At 42.6% G+C, this 11,511-nt stretch overlaps 1 pseudogene; it reads right to left on the bottom strand.

Moving 5' to 3' along the window:
• Positions 1-565, bottom strand: LOC110334134 (annotated as a pseudogene).
• Between the last annotated feature and the right edge of the window lie 10,946 nt (positions 566-11,511).

The raw sequence follows: 11,511 nt of genomic DNA, 5'->3' as shown, positions 1-11,511 counted from the left end.
TCACAAAGGCTTGCCCTCTAGGGAAATGACACCTAGTTTTTCTGCCAGGGTGCAGCGGTCCTTGACCTCCTCATAGCAGTTAGCTTGTAATTCATGCTTGATTCCTGTCAGCTTCTTCATGATGGCATCCTTGGAGCTGGCATAGATTACTTTGCTCTTAAGGGGTGCATTCTTGGGGGCCCAGAAGATGAACACCAGGTCCTCCTCCTTGCTCTCCTTGGTCTCGTAGGTCGCATCATAGAGCACATAGCGGCAGTCCTTGTCTGGCAGCATCTTGACAAAAGTGGTATAGGGGTTGTCTACAGTCTGCCCCACATCTCCTACCAGGATCTCCTTGCCCTCCTCCAGGATGATGTTCTTCTTTTCTTCATTCAGGCAAAAGAGCACTGCCTTCTTGCGTTTCTTCACTTCTTCTGGTGTTGAAGACTTGCGAACTTTCATGTCATTGAACACCTTGATGACACCATCAGAGACAGCCACACCAGAGGCCATGTTTCTGGAAATGAAAGGGAGACAGAAAGAGCTACTGAAGCCCTGAGCCGCCGCAGCTGCTGCCGGGATCCGACTGAACCTCCTCTCTTCCTTTCATTCTTAGTTCTCGTCTTTCTTTCTCCCCTCCACACTTCTTCCTCCTCCTTTCCTCCTACCCGTCTTTCCTCTCACCCACTGTGGTACTGGAAATCAAACCTGAGGCTTACACAGCTAGCCAACCACTCTACCAGTGAGCTGCATTCAGCATGGCATAGTCAAAGCACTTGGCTATTTGGTGAAATGGTGTCACTGTACCCAGGGTCTTCCTAATCCTCTTGCAGCAGCTGGCAAAATAAAACAAGACTGTCCCTCTGCTTCTTAAGACTGGAGACCAGTTAGCTACCTAGCTGAGACCGAAGGCAGGAGGAGACATGTCTTTTGAGTCAAATTGAAGCCCTTCAGCAGCACCAAGTACCCAGTGGTCCATGAACAGCACATATAAATCAGCATGTTTACCTGGGAGAAAAGATGAAGTAACAATTGGGAAGGGAATTCCTCATCAGGAACAGAACTCTAAAACTGGGAGAAAAAAAGGGGGCATGGTTCACACTTGGCTAAAAGATACTTTCTTTCTTTTTCTTTTTTTTTTAAAGATTTATTTATTTATTTATTTATTTATTTATTTATGTGAGTATAGTGTAGCTGTCTTCAGACACTCCAGAAGGGGACATCAGATCTTGTTACGGGTGGTTGTGAGCCACCATGTGGTTGCTGGGATTTGAACTCAGGACCTTTGGAAGAGCAGTCGGGTGCTCTTACCCGCTGAGCCATCTCACCAGCCCTAAAAGATACTTTCTTGATGACTGCTACTTCCAGAAGCACTTACCAGCCACTGTGCTGACGATCCCCATGAAATAAGGCAAGGAAGTCAGCACCTCTGTCTCCCAACCAACCAACCGTCATGTGAATCTAATCAACATCATGTAATTCCCCCTCTGCCCTCTCTTTGTTCTTCTGTATCTCCTTCCCCTACCTTTAATAAAATAAAAATATGGGTGCAAAAGTCCTCACACTATTTAGTCACATGTGATACTTTCTAAAGGCCAACATGGTAGAACATTTTTCTTAAGATAGTCTATAATTGTTCAAATGACTACGAATGATCTAGCTTTACTCCACACCTAGCAGGACTGCAGAGAAGAGAACACAAAAGCCAGAGGACTGACAGGCTTGACTCATAGCAGGAGTAGGGATAAACTCTTTGTCCTTACACTGCTTGGTGGTAAGCAGGAAGCTATCATCTCTGTCTTCCTACAGAAAAAAGATAATGGGTTCTAGCAGTCGTGTGGCCAGCTTAAAATGGAACTTCTGAGACAGAGAAGGGAGGCTCAAATCATTCCTAGCTTTCTCACAAGAGACAGGAGGGGAAGAGGGACTGCAGGCAGGCAGCTTTTACCACATCCTTTCCTACCTGGGGTTTTCTCTGAATGGTACTTGCTGAAAAAAAAAAAAAGTCTAGCATTGATCAAACATATGCTTAAATTTGTGCCTAGGATAATTGGTACCAGCTCTAAAAGACCATCATCCAGAGTCTTTGGGGTCAAAGAGTAACTTAGCATTATAGAAATAGATACAGTATCTGAACACTGAAGAGCAACTATCAATGTTCCTGGAATGAAAAACACAATTTCTACTTGTGTCCTTGGACCTGTTAACCAGAGACACACAAGTTATAAGACTGGAGTTTGGGTCAACAAACCCACCCATACTGTGTACTTTCTTATCACCAGTACTGTGCCTGCTGGAAGAAATTCCAAAGACACCCATTCATTCATCAGGTGTCACTGGGATGGTGACAGCGCTTAAATAAGATATAACTGAGAACTGAAGGCCAAGTAAACTACAACTGCAGATAACTGGCATGTGTTACTAGAATCCATTATGACATTACAGCTGTTGTCACATTTGCACTCAGTGTCTCTAAGCTCTTCAGTCACACACAGCTCCAGCCTGTTTGCTTGTTCTGTTTGTTGTCCTGAGCATAAGTAGTCAAAGCTAGTACTATCAAAGATCATGATGTTCCTGATCACTATGAGAGATACACACTCAGTTGGCATTTGCTCTGTGTGTCATTCTGGTAGGCTTTGTTTCTGTCCTCTTGAGTAGATTGGCTAAGCAGGTGCAATTTTTATAGTTCTTGACTAGCGTTTACAGGGTCCTGTGCGATGCCTATAAGATCTTTGTCCCCACACCATTCTACCTAGTGTGTGTGTGTGTGTGTGTGTGTGTGTGTGTGTTGCTGTTGTTGTTGTTGTTGATTTCATTGCATAACATAAAAATGGAAGTGGATGAGCTGTTGCTAATTATAATGACAATATCAAGAAATGATAGTTGGCAACCAGGTAGGAAGAAATAAGTTGGATTATTAACAGAATTGCATAGGTGCAAACCTCAAAAAGAAAGACTGAGTGGTAGCACAGTGTGTGGTACTATTGGTCCTCCATATCTTACCTCCCCTAAGAGTGTGTTATATTAATTATGCCCAAAACACTAAACAAAGTTCTTTTGATGATGACAATGAATTGTAACAATCAATGGAGACTATATCTGGTTTATTTTTTAATAAATGTAGGGAAGGTCCAGAAATACAGCTCAACAAAAAATAAAAGTACTGATGACCTGAGTTTGATCCCTGGAGCCCACATAAAACAGCTGGATATGGTAGCGTGCATCTGTAACCCCAGCCCCTCAGATAAGATAAGCAAGAGACAGGAAAATCAGTGGAGGCATCTTAGCCTGGAGTGCAGGCTCAGAAACAGAATCAAAAGAAATTGCTTCAAAAAGGTGGAACACAAGAACAGGCTCCTGACTGTTGTCCTTTGACCTCTATATGTGCACATGGCACACACAGGAAGGTACACACACACACACACACACACACACACTGCACACATTTCTAAAAGAAGGTACAAAAGAGTTCAATTAATACTTTCTGCACACTGTAAGGTGATAGAGCTTGGCACGTGGAAGGGGAGCATTTTCATTACAATGATGATCACAAACACCACTCTCAGTGCTCTACCAGGCACTGTGCCAGCTCTTTAATATATATGATCATTAATCCTTCTGGGCAGTGAGGCTGCAGGATGGCCTGGCATGTATCTCAGAGGGTTGGGAGAGGTGGACCTATTCTGTTGTGGCCCTGGCAATTAATTTTATTTTGAGAATTAAAGACTTTATAGATTGTCTTCTCCAGAAGACTAAGAGTATGCAATGAATTTCCTTATCCACTGCATTACACTGGTATAATTTGGCACTGGAAAGAATAAGCTTTTGTTACACTAATAATAGCATGCCTTCTGAAGTGGCTGTCCCATGACAAGCAATGTGTCCATGGGTTTAACATGAAACATCTCTGGTCCTGCTAGGTACTTTGTAAAACCTCCTCTCACATGCTGAGAAAATACTGCTTAGGGAAATTATTGTCTGCTTAAGGGCAGTAAGTGAATGGTAGATCCAAGACTCAAACTCAGTTGCCTGTGATCACAAAGCCATACTTCTTGCACCCCCATTCTCAGTTTATTCAGGAAATCCCCATATGTACCTCATTGGTCCCTGGCAAAGCTCATCAGAACACCATCTCTCTGATGAGCTTCCTGGTAGAGTGAGAAGGTTCCTATTTCTATTTCTTGTGCTCTATGGAACAGTAACTCCAGCCAAAAAGAAAAGAACCAATCTCAACCCAGTGAGTCTGAGGCAAGGGAGGATTTTAATTATATTAGAGGAGCCCTTCCTGAGTAATTCCTTGACGTCAAGCACTGAGTCCATCCACCTCTCTGAGCGACCAGTCTGGCCCTTGTCCACTCTATTCAGCTCTTTCCTGGCAGCTGAAGTCATCCTTAAAATAGCTTCTGGGCCTTGGAAGAAAGTTTGGAAGGAAGAGCAAAGGTGCCTTTGGGGTTGGGAAGGGTAGCCCCTCAGCAGCAGATAGTTCCACTCTATAGGAAAGCAGGTTAAACATTTCATTTTCCAAGAATGAGAGGCCATAACAACCTCATGGATACAATATCCGATTCTTCCTCTCTGCCATTACTTCTCCTCCCTGGATCTATCCTCAAGCTCACCTGACTTGGTGTTCTTGCTTCTAACACTCTAATGACGGTTAAGTGGGCCAATCTTGTACAGCTATCAACAACAGCTAATCTAGTTTCAAGATGGTAAAGACCACATCATGCCCACAGGACAGCATTCCACAGCAAAAGGACACATAAGAAGTTGGAAGTTAATGAATGAACAAACCCTACACAGCTCATCATCTCTAGACATTGTCTACCCAGAGACTGAGTGAAGGCAATCATACAGCATGCATTGAGCAGGGTCACCTTCTCAGAAGAGACAAAGAGGACAGCATCTGATAGAAGTTGTTTCTTCACACCTTGACCCACTCCCCAGTGGATGCAATGGTTCTTCAGAGGCTGCTATTTCCTCCTCTACTTGGTCATTTGCTAGCTCTACTTCCACCTTTTCTAGGAGTCCTCATCAAGTGCTCCATCCCAAGCATCTGTTCTTTAAGCCTCTACCAGACACAGTCCTTGTTAATCAACCCAAAATGTACTTAACCATGTCAGGTACAACAATGGCCTCTCCATCACATCATGATTCCTGAGCAAAATAGGTGAAATGGGGTACTTTGAATCTGTAAGGAAGACTATGTAATGGAAAGATCATACAGGTTTATTCAGGAGTTAGGCCTAGATATAATCACAAGATTTCTGACTAACAGAAAAGAGAAGCAGAAGAGGAGGAAGCCATGGCAATATGATATGAAAAGCACCCAGCTCTGGTTTGCATGATGGAGGAAGCAGGTTATAAGCTAGATTGTGGATGACCACTAGAAATTGGAAATGGATTCTCCCTAGACCTCTATAGAGAGCACAGTCCCTCAAACATTTCAGTCTAGTGAGACCTCTGGTAGGTGGACTTCTAAAGAAGTATAAAATAGCACATTTATAATGCTTTAAGCTATAATAGCTATGGTAGTTTGTTATAACAGCAATAGAAAACTAGTATACATATTCACTAAGTATATAATTCTCTAATTTTTTGTTATTTATGTGTGTGGGCTTGTCTCCCTAAGATACTACACATTTTTAATATGCTCTAGTTTATTTCCTCTTTTTCCTCAGACTTGGACTCAATTAGCTTCCAGGAGAATGACCTCAATTGTTCCTAACTCAGAGTCCTTTCTGTTAAAGGATAGGATCTATCAAAGTAAGCTAGGCAGTCTGAATGGGTTTTGATTTATTTGTTCATGGTATAGCAGCAAGACACTAACGGGCTGGCTTGGGATGGACCCTTGTTGTTGATTTTATAAAACAAGATTTCTGTCCTCCATCCTTAAGACCAAGGACTGTTTGTTTGCTTCAACTGCACCTGGCTTTTCTTCCCATAGTGAATGAACACAAAGGAGCCTCACTGGAGGGATGTGGTAAGATTCACTGCCACTAAATCCTAGTTATCTGCTTGTAGTTTTCTCTTTGTTCCTTTGGTAACAAAACATACTCTCAACTCATCTAACCCCTCATATATTTGATTAAAAGTATTTACTTATTTCATTGTTTTTACTAATAAATCACATGGAGCATTTCTAATCATGCATACCACATAATTGCATTTTACAGTCCTTCCAAAATGAATTTCAGGTATTATATCTATCCTCTAATTTATTTCCTTATGCACCTCAATTGATTTATCTCCTAACCAAATTATTCATTATGTATTTGTTGAAAGACTGAAAGTTAACTCTGCATTCCTCCCCACTGAGGAGTCATCTAAGGAATCCTTTTAAGAGCCCGTTCTCAGGATCCACAAGTGTGCATTGGGTTCTTGGTGAACACAGCAGGAAGTCATCCTGTAAAGCATGACATCTGACAGCTTACAGAAGGATAGGGCACCAGACAGGACTGAGAGTTAGCTATAGTTTTTCATGAGTCAGATAACCATGCTGCCAGTCCAGCTGGCATGCTTTCTGTAGCTCTATCATGAAACACTATTATATCTTTTAGTGCCAAGAAAACAAAGACCAAGATACTTTTGTTTTCCTCTCATCTCTTCGAAAAATCACTTATTCTTCAGGTGAGAGGAGACAGCATCTTTCCTGGTTATGTCATCCTCAGGAGGCCATTTCCTTCTTTTGCATTGCCTTCTTCAGCTGTCCTTCACATAACAATTTCTTATTCTTAGTCTTACTTTGATTTTTTTATGGATATGAGCGTTTTATCTACATGTGTGTCTGTGAATCATGTATATGCTGTTCCCATGGAGACCAAAACAGGGTTTGGATCCCCATGGGACTGAAGTTACAGATTAGTTGTGAGCCTCCATATAAGTGCTTGGGATTGAACCCAGGTTCTCTGGAAGAACAGTCAGTGCTCTTAACTGCGGAGCCACTACTCTAGCTCCCTCCACAAGACAATTTCATTGAGAAGGGGCAAGCAGAAGAAACCCAAGAAAGTACTAAGAAGATTGCATGAAGTTCTTAGCTCATTTATACAATGTCAGAATCAGACGGGAATTTGAGACTCTCAATCCAACACGGTCATAAACCAAATGTGGAACCTGGACTTGCTCCATCAGCTCCCTTTTAGTGGAAATAGGAATAAAGTACCCTGTCCCCTAACTTCTAGCACTTTCTACTAACTTTGCCCCCAACAAACACATGACTTCCACTGGCCAAATCAGTCACTCCACAAAATCATCCAGAATTCCCAAGGTGAAGTAACATGTCATGCTAAACATGAGAAGTTAAGTGAGCTTTGAAGTATTTAAATTTATTCTGTGATTATTGTTATGAATCTAACTTGGGTCTTATTCTTCAGCAACTTATTTATCGTAAGTGGTAGCATCAATATTTACTTTCTTGCTGTAAAACTGTCAATCTCCTAAATGTTGGTCCAGGAACTATACATGATTTATGCCTGGTCATTGAGCCTCTCACCACAAATCACATTAGCCCCGAGGAAGGGAGACATAACTGCATCTCCTTTCAAGTCTGTCCCTAGATCCAAGGGCCCAGACCTCCTGACTGATGTAGCAAACTAATAAGCTATGCTCTAGCATTTGAGGTACTCAGAAGAAGCCTAGGGAATGTAATTAATTCAATCCAAACACTCTGGCTATTCCTTTGCCTACAGACAATAACAGTCATCTTGAAAAAGCTTCTGAGAGTATGAAAGATAGTATACTTGGTGGCACACAGATGGAATTGAATGTAGTTTTAATATTTTTATTTTATCTGTTATTAGTGAGTGAGTGTAGATGTGCACTGTTCTACTGCACACATAGAATCTAAAGGACAATTTTCAAAAATAATTCTTCCCTTTACCACAGTTCTAGGAACTAAAATTAAGTCATCAGGATGGCACAGTGATCACTCTTACCCATGGCCCATCCCACTGGCTCGAGTTTGAATATTTGTAACAGTTTGTCTTTTATTTCTACTTCAATGTATTTTATATTACATTCTTGCTGACCACACATGCAACATGCTTTATGAGTTTATAACTTATATTTAGGTTTTTAACAAAACAATGGCATCCTCTCTAATATTTACACAAATCCATCTGCTCTGAAGACCTCCACATAAGAACATGGTTCACTTCTCTTTTTTCCTCCAAAAGTTTTTATGTTTCCATAAGTGTTTTATTTTAAAAGATATACAAAATGAGGCTTTTATATACATACACATTATAAAATGATTACCAAATGAGCTAATTAACAAGTCTACCCCTCACAACTATTTCTGCACATGTGTGTGTACCTGTGTGTGTACCCGTGTGTGTGTGTGTGTGTGTGTGTGTGTGTGTGTGTGTGTGCGCGTGTGTGTGTGCATGCGCGCGCGTGTGTTTATACTGAGAACATCCAAGGTCTAATCTCTTAGCAAATTTCAAGCTTATTTATTGTTATTATCTGTAGTCACTATTCTGTATGGCTGGGTCTTCAGAACTTATCCACTTTACACCTCAAAGTTCTTTGAACCCTTTACGTTCACCCCTCCTCCCAGTATCCAATTCTCTGCTCTGTTACTTGAGTTCAACGATTTTATAGAGTATACCTGTAAGTGAGGTGATGTAGTACTCATCTTTTAGCATTTGCTTCATTTCTCTTATTCTTTCTTCCTCTGGACAATGCAGTATTGCTATAACTGAGAGAGAATAGAAAACCAAGTGGTCTATATAATATATGTGCTATTTGTATGTGTGGTATATATAAAATGCATGTGTATGTTATATAATGTATATGGTAGAACTATACTTTTCTTATCCATTCATCCATTTGTAGACACTGGCTGCTTCATGGCTATTTCTGTTGCTTTGCCAGGCATTCCATCTTGCTTCTGCTTTAATGTGCTTGTAAAGATTAGGAAACATTGAAAATCAGTTCTGCTTTTAGTGAGTTCAGTGACCAAAGCTTTGGTTTCTGCTATTTTAAACCAGTACAACCAAACTTCTGCAGAAATCCCCCAGTTTGTTTGACATGATTCTGCTGTGATGGCTGCTACACTGGGGTGGCTGTGATTTTGTTGCTGAGTCTGTATTGCATTCAGATGGCACAGGAGCAATAACTTTAATGTGGGCTCGGAGCTCTCAGTCTTTGTATTCTCTCTACTCAGCATCTGTTTACTCACTGCTGAATGGCTCGGTTAAGCTTTTACTGTAGTGCACGTAAACCTTTGGATCATATGCAAATTGTTATAAGATTTTTCTATAAGATGTGGTTTATGATTTTATTTCAAAATCAGAACATGCAGGAATCTGACTTAAATGAAGGAGGATAAATGTTACAGCTTGTGTTTACTGGAATGTTGTAAAGCAGTCCTTGCCCAAGCTAGAGTGTTTCAGAATTAGGTGAGTTCTGCATTTTAAAGTTTTAAAATGACCGATCATAAAAGAGCTACCTGGTCAAGCTGCTATTTTGACATCAGCACTTTCCTTGCAGCTTTCCAGAAAGCAAGGGGGAAAAGAATCTCAAAGGTCTGCCCAGGCAGAGGTCTAGCCCCTCCAACTCTCTGTAAACGCAGGTTGCTGGGAGCAGGACAGTTTTTAATTTCGAACCAGCAAGACTCTTACTTCCTTGTCCTGGTTTTGGAAACATCAAGGAAATGGGAAAACCGAGGCAGAAGACTTTATGCTCCTAAATTTGGAAGGGTGGCAGGAGGTGGTTGAACTGAGCCCTGCAGTTTGAGAGGGATTTGGAGGCACTGAGCACTGAATTTGAAAGTTGATATGCGTTTGTTTGACATTGGCTGATAGCCTACTGGGATGCAGGGTAAGGTAGTAGTTGTCAAAGAAAGGAACTATACCCTCTCCAACCCCTGAACCCTGCTTCTAGGCATTTCCTACAAAAATCAAGGAGAAACCTGCATTTCACTTTCTAGAGACCCACTCTTCCAAGCCTTTCAACTATTCGACTGCGGCAGATGACAGCAGTGCCCTCTGGATGTGATGGCCTGCAGCTACAGGTTTCATGGTGTGGAATCAGGGTTGGCTCAGAGGTCTGAAGGAACACTCCACAGCCTAGGAGCAGAGCTCAAACCCACCCAGTGACACTGCCAGAAAACCAGTGCTCAGCACTGCACGGGTTAAAGCCAGGAGTTCTTCCCTTAGGAGATGCTTATAGGAAACCATTTGTTTAAAAAATGATTTCAGGATCCCATATATTAGACATCTTTGGAGTTGAAAGAAGAAACGAATTCCCCAGGTGCACTTGGCACCTGAGCACACACAAAAAGCAGATTTTGTGCATCAGTCCCAAGTGGCAATGACCCAAACGCTGCTCGCCACTGTCATCTCAGCCCTCGCCAACTTGTCTCCAACTCGTCTCATAATTGCTCACGAAAATTTAGTCCAGGTCTCAGAACTAAACTGCTGGAAGCCCAGGAAGGCCACTTCTGGGTGTCTGCCTCCAGGTTCCAGGGATCACTGTGCCTGGGAATCCTAAACCCAGTGGCAATAGAATTCTTCCAGCTCTGGTTTCCAACCTGTCACTGCCTGGCCAAGTCCATTCTCCCAGCCCTGGATGGGTCTTGTTGCTGCTCCGAGAGCAGGCCCTGTGGAGAGGGATTCCTGGCACTCCTTTCCTCACATTTTTATACCTTAAAACTTCTGAGCTGCTCCAGAAGTTAAGCTGGAAAGTCATTGATGGCATCCTAGAAGTTAAGTGTTCTGTCACTCTGCTTTGGGGGACACATATCTGGGATGTTGGTAGGATCGACACCTCGAGTTCCATGGCTCATGCCATTCAAGTCTTCTTGGAAGCTAATTTCTGCTCTGTTTAGGGAAATATGAAGCTTGCTTGGATCCCCACTCCTCGTGGTCCCCAGATTCTCCAATGTGTTCACCACACTGGCTAGGTCTGGACTGGCTGCTGCATGTAGCACCACACACTCAGACCTCACCAACTGCAGAAACATGAAGCTTCTTTGTCCCCAGACAGCAAATGCCCCAGTTAGGACCTCCACCCTTGTCGGTGCTCCTGGAGCTCACTGCTCAGACAAAATGAGTGTCCAAATCAGGGGAGTGGTTGTGAGAGGGATCAAGTCAAACTAATCCGCTGTGAGATGGAGATCCAAGAGCAAACATCCCGCAGGAATGTGGCATGGACTGCAGGAGGAATGTGAAAGCAGGTTTCAGACAATTTGAGAGCCCCTAAGGATGCTTCTGTGGGCCACAGAGACTGCTGAGCGGCTGTGCTTTCTGGAGAGGATACCTCTTTGGAAAGAGAGGAGAGTGTCTGTGCCAGGATAAGTGTGACTGGGAGCAAGTGTGAGGTTTAGTATGGGCAGCATCTTCGCAGCATTGTCAAGCCTGCCTGCTCTTTAGCTCTTCAGCTCAGGGATCTAAGGGTGGGGTAAGAGGGCCTCCCACTCCACCCCCGGATCAAATACAACTGGAACATCTTGGCAAACAGTAGCAGGAAGCAAAGGGACAGCTGTGCAAATCCTTGGCAGGCAGGCAGGCTAATGAGAAGTGATAGATAGCC

The sequence above is a fragment of the Mus pahari genome, chromosome 1 (assembly GCF_900095145.1).
Source record: "Mus pahari chromosome 1, PAHARI_EIJ_v1.1, whole genome shotgun sequence".
Classification (NCBI taxonomy): Eukaryota; Metazoa; Chordata; class Mammalia; order Rodentia; family Muridae; genus Mus; species Mus pahari.
The sequence above is the reverse complement of the archived record's forward strand: the minus strand, read 5'-3'. Positions and strand labels throughout refer to the sequence as shown.